Source organism: Colletes latitarsis, chromosome 5, assembly GCF_051014445.1.
Source record: "Colletes latitarsis isolate SP2378_abdomen chromosome 5, iyColLati1, whole genome shotgun sequence".
Taxonomy (NCBI): domain Eukaryota; kingdom Metazoa; phylum Arthropoda; class Insecta; order Hymenoptera; family Colletidae; genus Colletes; species Colletes latitarsis.
This window is the reverse complement of record NC_135138.1, coordinates 25,131,787-25,155,299: the sequence shown is the minus strand read 5'-3', so window position 1 is coordinate 25,155,299 and position 23,513 is coordinate 25,131,787. Positions and strand designations below refer to the sequence as shown.

The window sequence follows — 23,513 nt, the reverse complement described above, 5'->3', positions numbered from 1 at the left end:
TTTCGTTGGACTGTATGACGGATCAAGGTAGAATTCTACGCTGACCGCTCCGGGGAGAAGAAGTCGAGGAAAACTAACGAAAATCTGTTAGAACTGGTTCGTAATGTACTACAAAAATCATCTGAAATTGTCCCTTGACTTTCTCACCTAGAATCGAAAAGATTCTTCGCCTTCCCACGAAGTCAATCGAAATTTCTGATTTAAACATCCTTGTCTGTCTTTAAAAGCAAACGGTTTATTCAGGTGATCTTTCCTAAGTGGTTCATTCTGAATTTAACAGAAGAAGATTGGCGGAGCAAACAATCTTAGGACACTGCTGTAATAGTAAAGATTCGATCAAACTACCATTCAGCAATTTTTCCCTTGACAATGAAGACTGGAAAAACTCCAGGTGACCAATCTTGAAGTTCTTTTCGTCCCTTTACTTTCTGTGTACGGTCAAGATATACAAAGCGAATGAATAAATAATTTATTACAATTTATTACAAATATTGTATTATTTTTAACTCCACTAGTTTTAGTGATTATACAGAGTAATAACTAGATATTCAATGACCCATTATTATGTAACACAGCGAAATTGTACTATTTTATAAACTTGGTCAAAGCTTGAATTCTGTTTCGTATAATCCGTTAGTTAAATGCCAAAGTTTGATACTACACAATGGAGGAATGGTACTGAATTTATGCCGTGTAAATCATGCATTATGCTTGCGTTGGTTGTTAGCCTTTCTACATGAGTAGTTACATCGAGGCTTGAAATTACCTGTTACCCAATTAACTGCGTTAAAATTGTTAAAAAGACATAAACACTCAGAGAATTTTGATAAATTTTCAATATTCAAGCAAATTTATTAAAAATACAGACGTTTGACTTCGATAAAGTTAAAATATAAGTGTAAAAAAGCGTGACCTGTCTTAAATATAAGTTCTCTCAAGTGGTTCTGAAAATCAAAAAGCCTAGGAAGAAGCCATTTTCAGCAAAAAAAAAATAAAGAAACCTCGCTTCTTCACGGTCGAATCGAGAACATGCTGACTAAGCCAAGAGAACGCTGGACGAAGTAATCTTTTGAGACGAATCCAAATTCAACTTCGCGAATATAGATGAAGGTATATTTTTCTCCGAAGCAATGAATTACCCGCTAGGATATTCTTATAATATTTTCTATACTTTGAAAGGAGTATATTGATCGTCATAGGCGAAGAAAGCGTGTTCCTTAAATAGATTTTTACGTCTGTAATTCCTATCGAGCACACCGAAGCTTTCGAGTATAGAGCCAATCATTGGAAACGGATAATTGTCGAGACGATTAAAAATTTCAATTTCGTGGAATATACTTTTTTCTGAAAGAACGACAGCATCTTGCTAGGTCAGCTACGCGCGTACGTACGAAGAAGATAATGGCAATCGGTAAAGTGCTCGTCATTAGCGAGGGAACGAATTTTCATGTTGCCAATCAGAACGAAAATCTTTCAGAGCGTTGAGGATTCCGCTGAGTCATTACTCTTCGTTCAGCAGCGGTGAAATGATAAAAGTACGTCCTGTCGACGGTCTCGGCTAAAACGAAATGGGGAACGGCTGGGGAGGGCGAGGAGGAGGGGACGGAGAAAATGTAAAAATCAAGAGGGTCGCAATAGGCACGAGAAGATACAGCGTAGAAGCATGGCAAACGAATATATCCGAAAAATGAATCAAGGCGGTATTTCTGAAAAATTCAAGTCGCGGTCCCTAACACCATCGATCGATTTGCTCAAGTTATTCGGAGGAGGAGACTATGAAAAAGGCACTTCGTTACAGGCACGGTTGAAAATTCTGAAAGGAATCGTAAATTTTTTAGAGGCGTCTGCGTAAATATTTATCGCGCCATATTTTTGTTACACGTGGCACGGTGGACGACGCACAAACAACCCCACCCTATAATTTCATGCAAAACGCAGTTGAATATTTATTTTCGTGTTTGCTCGTTCCGCTTTCGACGTTCGACGGGTTTTACCGCCTGCCGCGATAAACGCAAGAGTCGAAATTTTTTAAACTCCTCGACGAGAGATCGGAAATTATTTAGAAAAATACCTGACACCTCGGATAAACGATCGTGGACCCGGGAAGAAAACCAAGATACGTTCTTTTTGTCGATCAAGAAATGGGTAGGAACCTTGCATGGAGATATGAAATATATTTGTACGTAATTTGTAAATAAATTTGAATTATATCGAAAGATGACGTGATGATTCAGTTTTAAGACTACAGAAGAAATATTGAGAGAAGTGTCACTGTCCGTCCAGAAACGTCCCATTCTACTAGACCAAGAACAGATTTCGCCATCCGTCGTTGACCAAAATAAATTTACATAGAGATATCAAATATATTTGGAAGTGGTATATAAATAAATTAGAGTTGTATCGAAAGATAACGCGGCGATTCTGTTTTAAAACTATAGAAGAAATATTGAGACGGGTGAAGTGACACTGTCAGGCCAGAAACGTCCTATTCTACTAGACCAGGAACAGATTTCGGCATTCGTCATTGTCCAAAATAAACTTACATAGAGATATCAAATATATTTGGAAGTGGTATATAAATAAATTAGAGTTGTATCGAAAGATAACGCGGCGATTCTGTTTTAAAACTATAGAAGAAAGATTGAGACGGGTGAAATGGCACTGTCTGGCCAGAAACGTCCCATTCTACTATACCAAGAACAGATTTCGGCATTCGTCGTTGTCCAAAATAAACCTACATAGAAATATCAAATATATTTGAAAGTGGTTTGTAAATAAATTGGAGTTATATCTAAAAATGACGCGACGATTCAGTTTTAAAACTACAGAAGAAATATTGAGACGGGTGAAATGGCACTGTCTGGCCAGGAACGTCCCATTCTACTGGACCAAGAACAGATTTCGGCATTTGTCGTTGTCAAAAATAAACCTACATAAAGATATCAAATATATTTGGAAGTGGTTTATAAATAAATTAGAGTTGTATCGAAAGATAACGCGGCAATTCAGTTTTAAGACTACAGAAGAAAGATTGAGACGGGTGAAATGGCACTGTCTGGCCAGAAACGTCCCATTCTACTGGACCAAGAACAGATTTCTGCATTTGCCGCTGTCAAAGAAAACTGAACGAAGCAAAGAAGAATAGCGAGTTGAAGGAGAAGAACAGCTGGCGAAACTTTCAGACACATAGAAGAGTTCGGTCTGTCCTAAAGTACTATCTTTTACGCTTTTAAGGAAGAAGATGTGATTCAATGTATCCTACGTTTCATATAAAATGCTTCTCCATCATCCGTGTAACTTAAGAAATTTTTACAATAATAGAGACAATTTTGTATAAATAATTTATGTCTGTAAGACGAAAATAATAAAGATTATAAATTTTAATAAGCAAATTAAACCGAGTTGTATATTTCTATCACCGAGTTTAAATCTTCCTAACAAATTCATTTGTAGAATTATAATTTTGAAACTCTAATGTAAATATAATTAATATGCTAGGATAATATTTTTAGTAGAACGTTTTTCCATTTATGAAAAATTCAACTGTAAGGAAATCGAAGGGTGCTCGAAACTTTTGAACAGACATTTGTACAATTATAATTTTCACCTGAAACTCTAAAGTGAATATAATTAATATACCAGGATAATATTTTTAGTAGAACGTTTTTCCATTTACGAAAAATTCAACTGTAAGAAAATCGAAGGATGCTCGAAACTTTTGAAATGCAGTGTATATTCCCAGACACACCCATCGTTTGAAGGCAGCCAGACCACGATTTTCGGTCCACCCTATGTGCCTTATGTCATTTTAATATGTACTAATACTCGTGACGTCTGAGTCGTCAAACGGCTTAAAGCCTCTTCCTGCGAGCTGATGAAAATTATACTCCCTAGATTCCAGAGACTCTGGCGACGGATTAACGTTTGCTGGTGGTTAATGCGCAAGATGTCTCTCGATTTGCGGATAGATCAGCGATCACAAAAGAGCCGTCTCTCTCATTAAGAGAATAGAACGCCCGGGATCCGAAGGCAAGCCCTCGCCTTATAAATGACGCTCGAGGACGACGGCTACGACGCAAATCAAATATGTCATTTATATCCGACGAGGGCCGTAATGAAGTCGTTATTTGTCTGCGCTGGCAAAACGCTGAAAATGCAAATTGAGAAATGGCCGTTCCGGATGCGATCTGCCCGCTGTTCGCTTCCTTCGCGCCCTCCTTATTATATATTTTTATTTCCTTTTCCGTTTCGTTAAGGAGCGACACACTCTTGCTGTTTCGTAGCAGATCATTATCTCTCACGATTTCTTACGTGCCCATTATTCCACTAAAAATACTTCGCTTTTCACAGAAACGACTTGGTAACTACACCGTCGCCTTATGCATACACAGTTTGTGTAAAACGTATTCGTACGTCGTATATTTTAAAAAAAAGAAGTCGACTGCAGAGGGGGGATTGTAAAAAAGGAACACGTGTTTTCTTTTGTTTTGTTCGCTATATTAATGACAAGATGTCTGTTATCCAAATTAACATATACACCAATCATAGATCATCGAAATTTCAGGGAAATTATTGAACAGTATGTAGCAGTTTCTACGCTGTTTTGTTTCTCATAAATGAATTTCCAATTAGATGTTCTTGGTATTACTTCTAATTTGCCATTCCATACGTTTTCGAGAGTTAAATTATTTTAATTTCAAACATCCACGCTCTCTACGTTTATCAGCAATAACTTCGGTCCGGGCTTTATTGAAATTGCAAATTTATTTCGGTGTATTATTAACAAATTTAAATTTCTATATGAAAACATTTAACGTTCACTCAGATTTATTAATTTTTCCGAAGCAGTGAATATTTTGTCTTGTTAAACAATTATCGAGAAATTCTGAAAATATTTTATACTGTTTCCTGCACTATGGAAGCAACAGGGGAACAAATTAAAGGACCTCAGGCTTAGCCGATTTCCACGAGATACTGAATTTTTAGCGAATAATAAAACCACTCCTCCCTGTTCCACTCCGGCAGATCGTTTCGACAAGAGTGAACTCACTCGTTATATGGATTCAGCAAAAGTGGACCGTACGTGCACGTTGAATCTCTTCAATTCTTCCCCTAAAAAGTGTCATCCTGGGAATAGACGGTTACCCGTTGTAAGTAGGATCAATATTTTCAACAGCGAAGTCGTTTACGTTCAACTTGTGACTGGCCACTCGTTCATTCCCTCTGTGGGAAATGTTCGCAAAGGAACTCTGGAATACTCTCGTGACTACTAAAATTATTCAGTGTGTCTTTTCTGGGCTATTACATAATAAAATTACGATCGTGTTTCACGGAAGGTGGCCTCGATCTTCTTCGATATTCCTCTCTTCTTACCTGTGCGCTCGGTAACATCTCACATTCAAAGTAATTATTCTGATTCATAAATTCAACTACCGACGAACTCATATGTACTAAGAAGAAACTTTTCTCTTATACACCTCCTATATACGTATACAGGGTGTTTAGCCACCCCTGGGAAAAATTTTAATGGGAGATTCTAGAGGCCAAAATCAAGAATACCAATTTCTTGACTGAGGCTTCGATCAAAAGTTATTAAAAAAATAAATTAAAAAATTTCAAATCATTCTGAAAAAATGATTTTTGGTTGCGAGGGTAAATTACAATCATTTTTGGTGAATAGACATATCCCCGAAATCCTACGCAGTTTCGAGAAAAAAATTCTTTTCCGCAAATATAATGTCTGACCAGGAATATTCTACTGAAATTTGCAGCGAAAAAAATTTTTTCAAATTGCCATAAAAAAATTATTTGTGGCTGCAGGGGCCAATTACAATCATTTTTGGTTATTACACATATCCCCGAAATCCCATCCACTTTCCAGAAAAAAATTCCTTTCCGAAAATATAATCTGAGGACAGAAATGTCACCCCAAAATTTCGTGCGTATCTTTAAAACATCGTAACTTCTGAATGGATTGAAGGATTTTAGTGTCTCAAGCGGCAAACAACGCGTATTTTTGTGAAGAATATGTAGAAATTCTAACAATATTAAAAAAGTTGTTCCTTGATCCCGTAAAGTGAGAAAAACCCCATAAGAATGATCCAATTTCAAACAGCTATAACTCCTACAATAGTACAGGTATCTCATTGAAATTTTTTTCTGAAGCAGAGCCCAGGGATACCTATAAAAAAGTATTAGACAACTTTTACGCAGTACGGGCGAAACTTTAAACGTTAATAACTTCTTAATGAAGCCTCCATCAACAAATTGGTATTCTTAATTTTCGTCCTATTTTGTCTTCTAGAATCTCTCATTACAATTTTTCCTAGGGCTGGCTGAATACCCTATATACGTATATTATACACGTACAATAAAATTAATGTATATTACTGATTATATGTAAAACTAAACTATAATTAAAATATCACAAGTTTTCAGTTCAATTATTCCTCGTCTAGTACCCTCGTTTGGACTTTTAATGTGTTTAAAATTCCTTACAAATCAATGATGTATTATTATTTAACACTAAATCAATCTTCCTTTTTCTCTTTTACGTGGCAACGTTCTTCTAATTTTCGCATTGTATGTATAGAAATTTTTGAAGTTTATTCGTAAGATATCCTCCTTTATGTCGCATAGTTTTCCTTAAAGCATGAATTCTAAGAACCTGTACAAAAATATTCAATACTTTTACTCTAAACGTGCAATAGTACTTTAACTTTGTACAGAAAATTTACAAAGTACGTCGAAATTTTGTAATTTTCATCGGATAGAAGATAAAACACCCTTGGAAACGAATTTTGTCATATCGTAGTTAATTCCGAAGGAAAGAATTATATACGAAAAAATGGCATATTAATTATGCAAACACCCTGTATACAAATTTAAATTCATTTTCAATTAAATAAATAATTTACAATCCAGTTTTATCGCACGTCAGTCGTACGATCAATAGGAATTGCTAAAACTTCTTTGGGTGTATAGCATTCAAATAAATATCAAAATAAACATAGAAGATGGCATACATTATAATAGGTGATATATTCATTGGATAGAGGGTGAAATGCCCTTCGAAATGAGCAAAGTTTAAGTTGATAGCGTAATTAGTTCCGGAGATATAGCGATTTTTGTTTGAAGTAGATAGGACAGTTGGTTACGAAAATGTGAGGGTTCGAGCGTTTGTTTACGTTTCATTGATGTGAGGTCAATGACCGCGCTGGTAAATAGTAAACAGTGCGTAGTAAATTCTTGTCTCGACTCACGCGCGAGAGAGAGGCCCGACGCGACGCGTCAGACGGAGACAGAGATAGTGAACATTGAAAAACTAAATTACATAATTTACATAAATTACGATATTTCGGAAAGGGAAAGACGTATCGACATAAACAAAAACCACTTCAAAGTGGAAGCTTTGCCGCTTCTAACAGTGGTTCAATTATGGAGAAAACGATAGTAACTTCGGAACTGCACGCGTCTAAAGTTTAGCTATTTCTAATACGCATTGTTAAATTGTTCTAAGAAAGTGGAAACTGAAGTTTCTCTCCTTTCATCTTTCTTATACATATATTTTCTATTTACATCGGGAGCTAACCAGAATTTGATACCAAGCTTTGTCCAGTTTTTTTTACAAAAAGACATTTTTAGCTTCTACGTCATGGAACATGAGCAGACATTTAGCGAATCAGTCCAACAATTCGTTTGGAAAGTATCTTAACTTTCATCAAATGCTCGCGAATCGTCGATTTTAACATTCAGAGGCCCTTTAAAAGTACAAACACTGAGATATTGAAAAGCTTTTCAAGAAAAGCACAGATACAGTGATAGGCAGGACAGACTACATATTTTTCTCAGAAAACAAAGAATAAGAACAATAACAATAAAATTAATTGCACGTGTACTATAAGAAAAGTCGTGAAGTTAAATGGCGCTAAAATAATATTGTGTGTTAGAAATTCTAAACGAAATTTTAAAGTCATTTGACCGATCGCGGTAGGTTTCGTATTAAACAACTAGGATGTGAAAAGTCCTGAATTGATCTTTCAGTCAATTTACTGTCTCCAGTACATGGTGGACCTTCGGTTGAATCAGTAGTTGATTGTGGTACATTAGTTGGATCATTAGGGTGTCAGAGGGCTTAGTTGAATCGCTAGTGGCTCTCGGGTTTCCAGCTGGAGGTCTAGTGTGCCTAGGATGTTAAGTTGGAGCTCTAGTGTATGCTAGTTAGAGCTCCAGTGTATCTAGGATTCCTAAATTGTAGCTCTAATTTATACTAGAGCGATTTGAGTTATTTGATGGGTATCTAATAGGTTTGGGATCACTCGATGAATAAAAATACCAGAACCAGTTGCAATTACTACGAAAATATTAAATTGAATAAATCGTTTAAACAATGAACCAACGTTGAGATTAATTGCAACAATTGGAACTGTTAGTTTGCCCAAGTCGCACGAGCGATCAATTAGTTAAACGGTTTATCGTTTGGAAATAAAATTAGAGTAATTGTTACGATCTTCAGACAGCACTCCGGCGCTCGCCGAGAATTGTAATTCCGAACCTGTCTTCCCAAGTAACGCTGTTTTCGACAATTATAGGTGTTAGGCGGAGGCGGCACGTAGCATCGGTCCCGCGTGAGTTTCGAAAGTTTTGCGTACTTTAAGTTTTGACGAGACCGAGTGCACGCATCACCTGAGCCTGCCCATCTGTAAACAAGATTTATCAGCGGAAACGTTTTAGCGAAACTTTCGCTCCCATGAGTAAACCCGGCGCGCGCCTGGCCGAATGCCGTTACCTCTGGAATGCTTCTCGATAGGAAATATTTCACTTCGACGAACACACGGGGATATACGTAATTCCCAATGCATTTTATTTTACATTCCCCGCACCACCGAAAGATCACGTTTGTGTTTGCCCGGTTGCTGGCCTGGATGCTCGAGTAGGGATTCGAATTTCCGGGGAAAAAAATGAAAGGGCCGGGGGTGAGAGTGAAAAGGGTTGGATAGGTGAACCGGAGGTAGGTGGAAGGACAGAGATAATGAATGGAGGCCCGAATAGAGCAGAGTCTTTGAATTAAAAGGAATCTCCATACCTTTACTACCGTAATAACATCTCTTTTCTCGGCGACTTTTAATCGCCAAACAATAAAAAATAATTAATTCTGTCGAGCTCGAAAGAAGGTATCGAGTACGAAATAAATAGTAAAGATGTTTCGATAACAATCGAGAAAACGACTCACCAGGGGGCCCGGCAATCTCATTTCGTTAACGAAATATTTGATTTCGCGATGGTGTGCTGAACGAAACATTGAAATTCCTGGCGAACGACGATTATTTAATTATGTCTCCTCACTGTCGGCGTTCTTGCAGTTCTCGCGATGACAAACGAGACCTGACGAAGTGTGTTTTCCGTGAAAATTACAAATCATTAAGCCCTTAGACCGAGATTGAGGCGGAAATGCGCCGATCGTTCTTGCGTGCCCGTTTTTACTATCCAAAGTCCTAAAGTCTTTATTTGCGTTCCTGACAAGTGGGTGAGGAAGTGGCCGAAGGAAGATCAAGCGAGAAAGTGAGAGAGACGGAAAAGTCGGGGAGAGCCCAGGGCACTTTGAAAGTAGGTATTTACGATCGTGTACTCAACGTATACAGAGTCATGGAGGCGGGAACGAAAGGATTTGCGAGTAATTAGTAGAATGAAATTAGTTAATGGTCATGAAGTAAGACGACGGTTTCAGACTTTATAATACTACCGCTTTTCAATTTCACTTTTGTGCCCGTGGGTGCCAGAAACTGGACAATTTTAAACGATCAGTTTATGCCAATTATCCTACTGAAATCCGTCAGGATAATCCGACAGTTTCTCTAATTCTCCTTCCAGTTGTCTCTGTGCAGAACAAATAAGATTTTGAATTTATTTCCAGACAAATTATGCCATAAATTCTGGGCTACTTCAGTAATCGAGAAAGTAAACACGCGCAAAGTTATTACTAGACTGTGGATGTTTATGTCAATAAAATATGTCAAAATATGTAAGTGACATACGACAAATATGTATCAATAATATGCCAAAGTATACAAGAATGTGCAAAATATATTCGAAATATGTTCAAATAATTTTATTATTTAAACATAATAATAATATCAATTATAATTTAAATTACAATATGTTACGAGTATTTTTTCAATATTGTCAAGAGATAGTTGATGTTCTTTAACAATTTGACTTCATAAAATTCGTTTTCGTAGAACCTACCTGTCAAGAATATTTCAGAATTACCGATTAATACTATTTGTATTAATAAATAAATATTATAATATTATTTATATTAAACACAAAATGTATAAATAGCTATGTTGTCATTTCTGCCCCGACTATTATATACAAACGTTGAATTAGTAGACTGAAATAGATGTTCGAAAGCCCATATAAGCATTAATTTTATGAAAAGAAATGCAATAAACATATATGACTTGTCACATGCAAGATATACAAAATAAAAAAGATATTTTTAAGGACCTTTAGTGACGTAACAAACTTCTATCTAAGTTTCACTCTTTCATCAATTTTCTAGAATCATATGCATTTGCATAAATATCCGCAGTCTAGTTATTATACTGCAATCTCAGCGATGAAACATAAATGCGAAACATTTAGGCAAGCACCGTAGCGTAGTTGCAATGTGTGTGTACTTAAGAGCTAATGGCGTAAAACAATTATAAAGTGCGCTGTTTCGTTTTTGATTTTTAATAAATTTGGTTGAATGCTGTACAGAATGTTGCCTAATACTTTTTTGTAGATATCCATGAGCTCTACTTTCAGACTAAATTACAATGAGATACATTCACTATTGTAGGGGTCATGGACGTTTGAAAATCGAACCATTTTTATGGGGTTCTTCTAACTTTACGGGGTTAAGGATCAACTTTTTTAGTTTTCTTGGAATTTCTAAATATACTTCTCTAAAATACGCGTTGTTTGCATTTTAAAACATTATAATCGTCTAATCCGTTCAGGAGTTACGATATTTTAAAGATTCGCGTAAAATTTAAGGGAAACATATCAATGGTTGGTCAGACATTACACTTTCGGTAAGGAATTTTTTTTCTCGAAAGTGCGTAGGAATTCAGGGGTATGTGTATTCACTAATAATGATTGTAATTGTCTCCCTGCAACATAAAATAATTTTTTCAGAACAATTTAAAATTTTTTTTTTCGTGAACTTTCTGAATTTTTTCTCGAAACTGCGTAGGATTTCGAGGGTATGTCTCTACATAAAAAATAATTATAATGAATCCCCACAACCGAAAATTATTTTTTTAGAACGACTGCAAATTTTTTTTTTCGCCGAAAAATTTAGACAGCTATCCCCTGGCGATTTTTGTTAAAAATTCGTTTTTCATTTTTAATACATTTGGTCGGCGCTATACAGAAAAGTTGTTCAATACTTTTTTGTAGGTACCCATGTGCCCTACTTCAGAAAAAAGTTTCATTGAAATATATTCACTATTGTAGGAGTCATTGACGTTTGAAAATTGAACCATTTTTATGGGGCTTTTCTCATTTTACGGGTTTAAGCAACAACTGATCGAACATTCTTGGAATTTGTACATATTCTTCCCCAAAATACGCGTTGGTTGCATTTCGAAACATTAAAATCCTCCAATCTGTTTTCCAGTTATGACTTTTTCAAGATACGCATGAAATTTTGGAGAGACATTTCTGGCCTGAAATTATATTTTCGGTAAAGAATTTTTTTCTCGAAAATGGTTAGGATTTCGAGGGTATGTCTATTCACCAAAAATAATTATAACTGACTCCAGCAATTAGAAATAATTTTTTCAGAACGATTCGAAATTTTTTTTTTCGTGCATTTGTCCACCTTTGACCTCTAGTGATAAAACAAACTTCTATCTAAGTTTCACTCTTTCATCAATTTTCTAGAATCATATGCATTTGCATAAACATCCGCAGTCTAGTTAGTATACTGCAATCTCAGCGATGAACCCCTCCACACGCAGTATTTTTATATTCACCAAAATTACTTCTTCGCGTTCATTGAAATGGATGTTTGACCGGTTCGAAATCGTGGAAAATTATCGATGGGCTGAAAAGAAGGCAGGATTCTCGCACGTACCAAAGTGTATCTTCAAGTACGCTCGCCATTTGTAATTGCGTGACATTTAGGCAAGCACCGCAGCGTTGTTGCAACGCGTGTGTACTTAAGAGCTAATGGCGTAAAACAATCATAAAGTGCGCAGCGTTAACATCTACAAATGCGGAAAATACGCTTGTTAGCTGCAAGTCCGTTTGCTTGCAATTATAACGAACAGCAGTTCAAGTAACATTTTCATTCGTTTTAATAAGTCTCGGATGCTCGAAAGGATGAAAATGTTTCGCAACGCGGCTGCAGCAACTGCGCGTGTATAGAAAAGAATCCTATTACACTGATCCGTCCCGGAGTTTCGTAATTGAGAATCATTGTCTTTTCAACGTTACGATATCGTCAGAGCACGAAATATCGGGTGAAGTCCCATCCGCGTAGACTTACTTTCTCCGATAGAATTTTATTCCTCCGTGTTCACCTTCGTCCGCATAATAATATTATTGTAATGCCTCGTTATCCGAATGGAAAGCGAAATAACTTTATTACGTAACGTAAAGTGCAAACGTATTATTCGTTAGACAGGAATGGAAACGGAGTTAATATCACGTATCCGTTCTTTTAGCGTTCTTTCTAATGCAAATTAATAATTGACCGTAATTGAGAACGAAGAAGAACATTTGCTAGAATAAATATCTTATACCGATTGTTATGTGACTCTAAATAACACATATGCACGACTAAACCTCATTAAGTTAATACAGAATAACAAAGTTATAAATTTTCAAACGTGAAATATCTCCAATGGTTATCTTTTACCATCGGAGAATTCAACGAATCCACATTTACTCGAAAGATAAATTATTTATAATTTTCCTTTAGCGATATATAACAAACGACGTTTAATTGATAACAGTTAAAATAATTTCCGCTTGACTTTCTATTATAATTCGAGCGTTTTATGCTTTGGGGAATTCAATTAACGTTTTATGCGTAATTTCGTGCTCTAATTGCGCGCGCCGACGAAACCATTCCGTAGATCGTTTCGATTTCGTTCGATTCTTAAGTTTTTCCCGAGTGTGACGCGACGGTTCGCAGAAGATCGGTCTAATTAGGCCGTGAAAACCTTGGACATGGCGTGAAACATTTTCCGACCGAAAACGCTCGTGAACTTCATCCAATGGCGTGGACACGGCAGACAGTGATAAAGTTATAACAGCCTTTTTCCTTGGTGGCGGCGTAGGAGCGCGAACAACAACCCCCTTCCGCAATAAAGTTTAACGCGGTGCTCCCGTTTTATTGCGCTCGTCGTATGTGTTATATACAGGCTGGTCCATATAACAAGGACAACTTAGACAACTCCGTGGGATATTGATTTCAAAACTTTGAGTGAATGCGAAGGGCATTCAACGATAATTTCGCGTTTCCCTAAGTTAGTTCAATGGTGATACAAATATCATCAAAATTATCATTAATAATTCTCTGTTCTCCGCAATCAGCTCTATCGAGTCCTAAAGTTCGTACTTAATCTATATCAATGCCCTGTCTATAATTTAGAATAATAGGTAATGTTTAAACTGATTAATAGTTTCGCGAAACGAAGAAAGGTCTCTGAAAATTTAGATTTCGAAAATAATCTCTCCCGGTCAAAGTTCGAGACATTTTTATCTCGAAATGTGGCTTCCACGATTTTCTGTGCTGAAGAAACACAAATTAGCAGGAAAGGGGTTTGACTCTGGTTCTTTGAATCGGATCTGGCGAAAGGGACTTTTTTAATCAGCTCGAGACTGAGCTTATTATAATCGGATTTTCGTAATTTGAGTTCTTTGTACCCTTATGGGTAATGTACGATGACTAATGATTTAAAAGGTAAAATGCTGCAAAATACTATGTAATATTTGTAAAATAGAGCGAGCGTGAAAGACTAGCGAAACTAAATTAAAAATTGTTTTCGAAAATTTAAGTTTAAACTCTGTTGATGCTGAGAATTCAGAAAATCCGTGAAATCACCAAAGCGTTTTAAAGTCAGAAACTGTCTGACGCTCTACGGCAGGGTTGTTTAATACTTTTTTGTAGGTATCTATGAGCTCTACTTCGAAAACAAATTTCAATGAAATATATTCACTATTGTAAAAGTTACGGTTGTTTGAAAATTGGACAATTTTTATGGAGCTTTCTCACTTTATGGGGTTATGGAACAATTTCTCCAACATTCTTACAATTTTTAAATATTCTCAACGAAAATACACGTTGTTTGCATTTTGAAAGATTAAAATCCTCCAATCCGTTCAGGAGTTATGATATTTTAAATGTATATATGAAATTTGAATGTACCTTTTCTAGTTCCATATTATATTTTTGATATAAAATATTTTTCTTGAAAGTGCGTAGGATTTCGGGGGTATGTGTTTTCACAAAAAATATATGTAATTGCTCTCTGCAACCAAAAATAACTTTTTGATGAAATATAATAATTAAATATATTCACTATTGTAGAAGCTACGGTTGTTTGAAAACTGGACCATATTTATGGGTTTTTTCTTACTTCATAGGGTTAACGAACAGGTTCTCCAACAATCTTAGAATTTGTAAACATTCTTTACCAAAATACACGTTGTTTGCATTCCGAAACATTAAAATCCTCCAATCCAAATCCAAATCCTCCAGGTGTTATAATTTTTTAAACATACGCTTAAGATTCCAAGGGAATCATTTCTTTCTGGTCAGACATTATGTTTTCGATAAAGAATTTTTTTTCGGAAGTGCGTAGGATTTCGGGAGTTCGTGTATTCACAAGAAATAATTGTAATTCATCCCTGCAACCAAAAATAATTTTTTCAAAATGATTTCAGATTTTTTAATTTCGTCGCAAAATTGCTGCACCTACCCCCATCTTGATTTTTCTTAAAAATTCGTATTTCATTTTTAATAAATTTGCTTGACGTTGTATGGAAATATTGTCTAATACTGTTATGTAGGTTTTCATGAGCTCTACTTAAAAAATAAATTTCATTCTGTATTTTCACAGAAAATAAATGTAATTGTTCCCTGAAACCAAAAATAATTTTCTCAGAATGATTCGAATTTTTGAATTTCATCAAAAAACGTCAGAAACTATCTGACGCGTTGATTAAATTATATTACCGTTAAATTATCCAACTCGATCAGAATCGATTGCAAGATTAAAACGGGAACGGCGTTGCGAAAGGTGTAAAAGTCGCACCGATTAGAGAGGAGTTTAACACAAGAGATTCCAATCGTTTCGCTGCCAGAACTGAGCTCTCTGTTTACGGCTGATCAGTGGCGCCCTTAAAACGAGAATAACGGGGGTTGATTTCGTTGGAGAATCAGTTTGGGAGCCAGGACTGGCGAGAATTTGAGCATTGCCCGGCTACGGGGCACGCAGGGGCGGTGCAACTGCGAACGCGCACGAATGGAGAGTGCTGAACGACCGATAATTGAATAGAGGACGTGTGAACGAGGACGGCACGCCAACGACTAAACCCGACTTTAAGGTCCTTTCCCGTTAGCTCGGCACGGAATTTGTGCTATCGTTATTCAGTGGAATCCGATGGGTCCTGTCGCTGCCGATGTCGACAACGAAGCCCTTCGCGTACACAGAATAGACGAATATCTTTCCTTCTCGGACGGCCAACCTTCTCGAAGAGTTCATCGTGCATTCCGGAAGTTCCGTTGAGCCGATTTTAGCCCAGTTCAGCGACCCGTCCGGACTGCGAAATTACGTTCTCGGTATAGGAGCCTGCTGTTGATGCTACGGCAAATCTGGTTATACGATTAACATTTTAACTAGTACGTAATTGGTGTTTACGTTTGGTCGACCAGTTCTAGGATTTGAGGATTCAGGCGCCGTATGTAAAGACGCGGTGAACGCTGTTGCCTACTGAATAATATTCTACTACTGCACGCGAATTAATCGCTTGACTCGCCCACACTTATTATTTTTCTTGCTAGTGGATAGGTAAAATTATTTTTATGATGACACGATGTATAATATGGAATCTTATTACTTTAGTAATAAAATCTGTACAGAAAAACAAGCTTTGTGATACGTTTGAACCTTTCTAGCACTTCTGAAGTAATCTGCTGAATATTTAACGTTAAAATATTGATAAAACCATTAAGGTCATATTCTTAGAACAATATTAGAGCGTTCTAAAAACGATAGGATGGTATATAAAGGACAATTTAAATTAAAAGCTTCATTTTCCCTCACACTTGAAATTGAATCTGTCAGTTTCTGACATACCTTGTGACGTAAAACGGTGGTTCATATTCTCCTGATATAAATAGAAATATTGTATCTTACGATTTCAACAGTCAAATTCTCGAGAGCAATATAATAACTAAAATAGGTTGAAGGTTATTCTTCGATAGAAAAATGAAAATTTAATGCACAGTAAAATTCCGAATATCCATCATACTCGGTATTAGGACAATGCGGGAAAATCAAATATGCCGGATAATTGGACTATACTTACATTCAATGTAGTACTTCGGCACATTTTTATACGACTTTCAAAGCCCCATTACAACAGAAAATGAAATTACAAAAACATTTCTAGCCACACATTACATTTCTGGAAAAGAATTTTTTTTCTCGAAGGTACGTAGGATTTCAGGGCTATATGTATTCACAAAATATAATTGTAATTAGTCTCCGTTATCAGAAATAATTTTTCCAAAGTGATTTGAAATTTTTTAATTTCTTCGAAAAATTCCACCACCTGTCGATTTTTCTTAAAAATTCGTTTTTGATTTTTAATAAATCTGTTTGATGCTATACAGAAATGTTGTCTAATACTATTTTGTAGGTACCCATGAGCTCTACTTTCAGACTAAATTACAATGAGATACATTCACTATTGTAGGGGTCATGGACGTTTGAAAATCGAACCATTTTTATGGGGTTCTTGTAACTTTATGGGGTTAGGGGACAACTTTTCGGAATTTCTTAGAATTTCTACATATTCTACACCAAAATACGCGCTGTTTGCCGTTTGGAATATTAAAATCGTTCAATCCGTTCAGGAGTTATGACTTTTTAAACATACGCATGCAATTTGAGGGGAACATGTCAATATATGGTCAGACATTATATTTTCGGTAAGGAATTTTTTTCTCGAAACTGCGTAGGATTTCGAGGGTATGTTTCTACATAAAAAATAATTATAATGAATCCCCACAACCGAAAATTATTTTTTTAGAACGACTGCAAATTTTTTTTTTCGCCGAAAAATTTAGACAGCTATCCCCTGGCGATTTTTGTTAAAAATTCGTTTTTCATTTTTAATACATTTGGTCGGCGCTATACAGAAAAGTTGTTCAATACTTTTTTGTAGGTACCCATGTGCCCTACTTCAGAAAAAAGTTTCATTGAAATATATTCACTATTGTAGGAGTCATTGACGTTTGAAAATTGAACCATTTTTATGGGGCTTTTCTCATTTTACGGGTTTAAGCAACAACTGATCGAACACTCTTGGAATTTGTACATACTCTTCCCCAAAATACGCGTTGGTTGCATTTCGAAACATTAAAATCCTCTAATCCGTTCAGAAGTTATGACTTTTTAAAGATACGCATGAAATTTTGGAGAGATATTTCTGGCCTGAAATTATATTTTTGGTAAAGAATTTTTTTCTCGAAAATGGTTAGGATTTCGAAGGTATGTCTATTCACCAAAAATAATTACAACTGACTCCAGCAATTAAAAATAATTTTTTCAGAACGATTTTAAGTTTTTTTTTTGCGTCGAAAAATTTGTTCACCTTCCTGAATTTTTTTCTTGATAGTGGATAGGATTTCGAGGGTATGTCTGTTCACCAAAAATGGTTGTAATGAACGCTAGCAACTAAAAATAGTTTTCCAGAATGATTTGAAACTGTTCATTTTCGCAGAAAAATTTCTACACCTACTCCCTGTCGATTTTTTTAAAAAATTTGTTTTTGATTTTTAATAAACACAACCATAACTAATGTAGTAATATTTCTACTGTTTATCTGTCAACTTTTTAATATCAACGTCATTGCTGGATGCATGGGGCTGTGGCTTCTTTGCTTGTGTGAAATATAATCCGTAACATTTACCGAGGACTAGTCAAGATAAATACATATGTCGGTTATTCGGAACTCTACTGTTCAAAGTAATCAAGTATATAACTCAGAAACATTTGCATATAATATTAATTACTATTTTCAAGCACCACTATCCACGAACGCGTATCGTCGATTTTAATTTCGCTCGTGCAATTCCGGCTTGGCAAACGATGCGTCGGAGGCAAAGTTCTCGCGAAGGGCACGGAACTATCGATAATGATCGTTCCCCTATTAAACCGTAGGAAGTTCCAATATACGAAAGCAAACATTTGGCAATGATTACGCGAAGGTACACTCCGGTATTAGTATTACTCGAGCTGCATACGGTATGAGAACAATCAGTTCGGATGTTTCCGCCCGCGGCCGAGGGAACCGAGCGCGGAACGACCCCCCATTATTCAAATCCGATAAACGATACGCCTCGCGGGTCCTCGGTATGACCAGCACGGGGTCATGGGGTAAACAAGGCTGCTCGTGACGCGAAAAAGGAACAGGGCGATTAAACTGGCTGGATCGCGCCGGTTGCTCAAGAAATCGACGTTAACCCGTAATCTTGTTAAGGTTCGTCGAGAGACCAAGATGGAGGAACGGTGGAGGAACAGAATCCCTGATTTAAAAGATAGAATTGCGACTGTGTCTTCTATGCGTGAAGATAAGATGAAATTAGTATACGCTACGTTTTTCATCGAGACGGCACTAGACATGGAAAAAATTGCTTGGGAAACTGTTGTTCGCCTCTACAGAAATTTCTTTCTCGCCAATAAATAAAATACCGTTCCAACAGAGGATGTGGATTTCGAGCATTTCTAATAGACAATATATGATTCCTAGATTTGACAACCATAGACGTACAGTCAGTCACGAATGTCTTCCTACACCCGCTAAAATAGTAATTAAAAAAACAATAAGCAACAATTTTGTATAATATTATATCCATTTATTATTATGTATGATATTATTAATTAAACTACATAGAAATTTATTGCTTTTTTAAGAATATTTTATACAATGAGGAAAAAACGAAATCTGTATGACACAAAATTGTTTGTATACTAAAATACAAAGGTAGTAATTCTAGTAAATCTAGTAAATTTTTGAAACATAATACCTGTGCTCCCACGTTAATGTTTTGTTTACGTTGTCATAACGTCGTGATTCAGTTGAAAGATGTCTAACAATCATTTAGCGATAATGAGTGCTTCTAGAAGAGAAACAAGCGTTGAAATGCGGGAATTAATTGTTAAATTGTATAAGGAGAAGAAATCCCCACGTGAAATTACTAACATTGTAGGCAGAAAACATTCTACTATTCACTATATAATAAAAAAAATTCAAAATAACTGGTAAATATGAAAATAAAACACCTCGAACATCTCCAAATAATAAAGATAGGCTAAAATAAGACGAAAATTAAGAATCCTAATTTGTTGATTGAGGCTTCGTTAATAAGTTATTAACGTTTAAAGTTCCTCCTGTAGAACAGCAATCTGCGAGTAGATTTTACATCCAATGCATTTTTTCAGTCCATTTTTCTGAGGCTCTAGAACTCCATTAATACGCATTGTTTAAATTTTGAATCATTACGCACGAAATTTCAATAGAATAAGTTCTGGTCAGACATTATAGTTTCGGTAAAGAAGTTTTTTTCTCGAAAGTGCGTAGGATTTCGAAGCTATGTGTATTCACCAAAAATGATTCTAATTGACCCCTGCAACAAAAAATAATATTTTTACAATGATTTGAAATTTTTTAATTTCGACGAAAAAAAATTGGCACCTAGCCTTGTCGATTTTTCTTAAAAATTCGTTTTTCATTTTTAATAAATTTGTTTGATGTCCTACGGAAATTTTGTTTAATACTTTTTTGTGGGTATCCATGAGTTCTATTTCCACTCTAAATTTCATTGAAATACGTTCACTATTGAAGAAGTTATGGGTGTAAAAATTGGACCATTTTTGTGGAGTTTTTCTCATTTTGCGGGGTCAAGAATCAACTTTTCGACTATTTTTGGAATTTCTACATATTCTTCACTAAAATACGCGTCGTTTGCATTTTGAAACATTAAAATCATCCAATCCGTTCAGCAGTTATGATGTTTTAAAGATACGCACAAAATTTTGAAGTGACATTTCTAGCCTGCAATTATATTTTCGGTAAGGAATTTTTTTCTCGGAGAAGGTTAGGATTTCTAGGGTATGTCTATTCACCAAAAATGCTTGTAATCGACCGCTGCAACTAAAAATAATTTTTCCAGAACGATTTGAAATTTTTTAATTAAATTTTTTAATAACTTTTTAACAAAGCCTCAATCTAAGAAATTGATATTCTTGATTTTCGTCTTATTTTGGCCTCTAGAATCTCCTATTAAAGTTTTTCCCAGGGGTGGCCGAACACCCTGTATAAATTATTCAAAGAAAGTGGCCTCGATGAAGGTGGTTAAGGGGGGACCTCGATGTGGGTGGGGCCTAAGTTCAAAATCGGTGTACACGATTACTCAAGAACTACTCAACTTATCCGACTGAAATTTAATACACATTTTAATGGTAGTAATGTCTTATGGATGAACCTAAAATTAAGTTAAAATCACGGAAATAAACATTTTTTTTACTGTAAAAACGAATAGAATTTTTCTTTGAAATATTAAGCTTTTTGTTCTGAGGTCTGCCATTTTTCCAATTTTTAACTTTCTTTTGATATCTTAGGTTCATCCATTTACTTTAGCTACATACTAATCATATTTCTTTGCTTAGCAGTTTCACATAATAAGAACCGACACTAGAATGTACACCGTTTTAGAAGACGCTTCACGGCGCTTCTAGCACATCATGCTGTATCTCCGCCATTTTGCATCTTGTTTCAACAAAAAAAATTGCAAAATATATTTGAAGTATTTTTTAAACAGTCCTCAAAACCTTACAAATATTTATTCGTTCCTTATCCTTCGAAATAATTCTTGAAAATCGGCTTAATTTCGGATTTCTACATAGAGGTCCCCCTTAAGCAAACGCAAGAGAACGTTGACGTTTTGATCAAAAATTGCCAAACTGCCCCCTGAACGGAGATCCACCATCTATAAAAGAGACGTTGAATTCTCCGTCGGTCGTGGGAAAACCGTGAAATCCGGACAGACATGTTTTATTTTTGTTGCTCCCCGCGACCGCTGCTATTCCGCCGGCCCGGCGTTCTCTTTTTTCCCCTCGCGGGAGGCACCGAAGAAAGATCCGGTTATGCGGGCGAAACATTCCCCGTTTTCCCCGGGACTGGAAGCCCCGAGGAGGAAGCCATCGAGATAAGTAAACGGTCGCAACCGCGTGGCGTAATTCTTTAAACGCTGCAGCTGCGGTGCTAGGCGGAGGATATTTCTCATGAATGTTTCAAACGAAATTGCGGATCTAACCCCACGGCGGGGCTAAATCATTTGAACCCTCCCCCAGCCCCCTCGCCGTCTTGGCTACCCACTCATACCCTATACCTGGAGCCCGCGCGCCGCGTTTCGCCATCTTTTCTCGCTCCCTCCCCCCGTCTCGTCCCTATAGCACCCCCGCCGCGTATTTTCCTCTTTGGCCCGTCGCCCCTTTCGCTCCGAACCATTCTACTTGCCAGTTCCTTTTCCTTCTCTCTCTCTCTCTGTTCGGTTATCCAGTTTATCCACGGCTCCCTTATCCTTTCGGTTTCTCTTTCTCTCGGTTCTCCAGTCCGCCCCCGCGCGCCCCTTTTTCTCTTCGGTCGGCATTGCCTAGCCGGGGCACACCAAACTGGGCTCTTCCGGTGGCAGAGGCGGCGTGCACCATCGACCAACGTAGTTACGAACTACCCGCCGCCGCTCTGAATGGGTATCTATAATGCATGGCTCGCCTTATTCGAGATTTTCGATCCTCGACGAGGCTTAGCTTTCGCCCCGGGTAAACCCGGCAAGAAGGAATAATGAATTCTTAAATATTCGCTTAGTCGGAATAGGTGCGGGTCGGTATCGATCTGCCGCGAAAAATACCTTTCGGTTTCCGTATCGGACGGGGCTGTAGTCCCGCGCGTTTGTCCGCCGGATTTTACGCGCGATAAATCCCTCGAGTTACTTTCCGCTTTTAGCGGAGGATCTGTGCTCGAATCTGACGCGTTGCGTACACACTTTTGTATAAATACTGTTTCTTGCAGCAAGAATGCTGTTTTCCTTCGCCTTCTCTTTATATTTAATTACACTTTAAGCGAGTTAAGTTTAATTAAGTTGTAGACCAGACTTTTCCTCTAAACCTCATCCTTTGACTCTGCTTTAAACGGCTCTTTTATGTACATTTTGTTAGCTTTTTATTTACCGGATGAAGTTAAAAGAGAAAGAAATTCACAAAGTGCTCCTTTACAAATTATTACTATTGCCGTCGCATTTTTGTTATCGCCTCATCTGCGTTATTTTTAAAAATTTCAGCTATTATTGCGCGCAGAAAAATGTCGATTTTTTTCTCGTCCCACAGGTGTCGTAACCTCTTACGATACAGGCGTTCGAACAACTGCCAATTCGCTGGGAAAAGCGTGCGAAAGATAAAGGATGCCGTGCAGAAAAATGCCACTTTGACAGTTTGCCAAAATACCTGTTCGCGATATTTGTAAAAAGGATGGTCTCGATTATATTCGAACCAATTTCGTTTATGATCGCGCCGATCTCTTTGCCAGCGAACGTGTCGCAGGAATACCGATTCTAAATGCTTTCGTTACGAGCGTCGAAACGCGCGCGATTATCCTCCCGAGCCCAAAGGGGCGGGATTCGTGATTTCGTTGTTAACGCAATAAACTCCAATAAAGTTGTTGGTCGTACGGTTAATATTTCATAATGGGACGATAAGTTAATCGGTGACCGCGCACAGCCGGGTATACGTGTAAACGTTCTTGATACACGCTGATTGTGGTGGTCGGTTGTCTATATACAGATGCAATTTGAATCGCTTACGGCCTCGCGTTAACAGTGCTCGTTTCCCCGCGTGTTGTAAACACCCATTCCGTCTATGGGTTTTCGGCCGCGATTACCATGACCAGGCTGTAGTAAAGTTGCGAAGAAATTTTCATCAACGCGCTGAATGGCAGCACTGATTTCTCGTAATTCCGAAATATGCTCCGCAGAGGGGAAACCAATCGAACGACAGACTTCGAGTTACGGAACAGGAGGAACGATAAATTTCATTGGAAAACTAAATTTGTTCGTGTCTCGTATCTCGTATCGAATTCGCGCGGAGCTAAATTTTGAAACACAACAGAGAGTACGGAATAACTTCGATAGCTTCGAATTAAATTAACATTTTTAAGGGGGCAGTCTC

The 23,513-nt window shown here is 37.0% G+C and overlaps 1 protein-coding gene across 2 annotated transcripts in view; it reads right to left on the bottom strand.

The window, feature by feature from the left end:
• LOC143342151 (opioid-binding protein/cell adhesion molecule homolog) overlaps nt 1–23,513 on the bottom strand; it is a 372,611-nt gene that overhangs the window by 248,535 nt on the left and 100,563 nt on the right. The window lies entirely within an intron of this gene.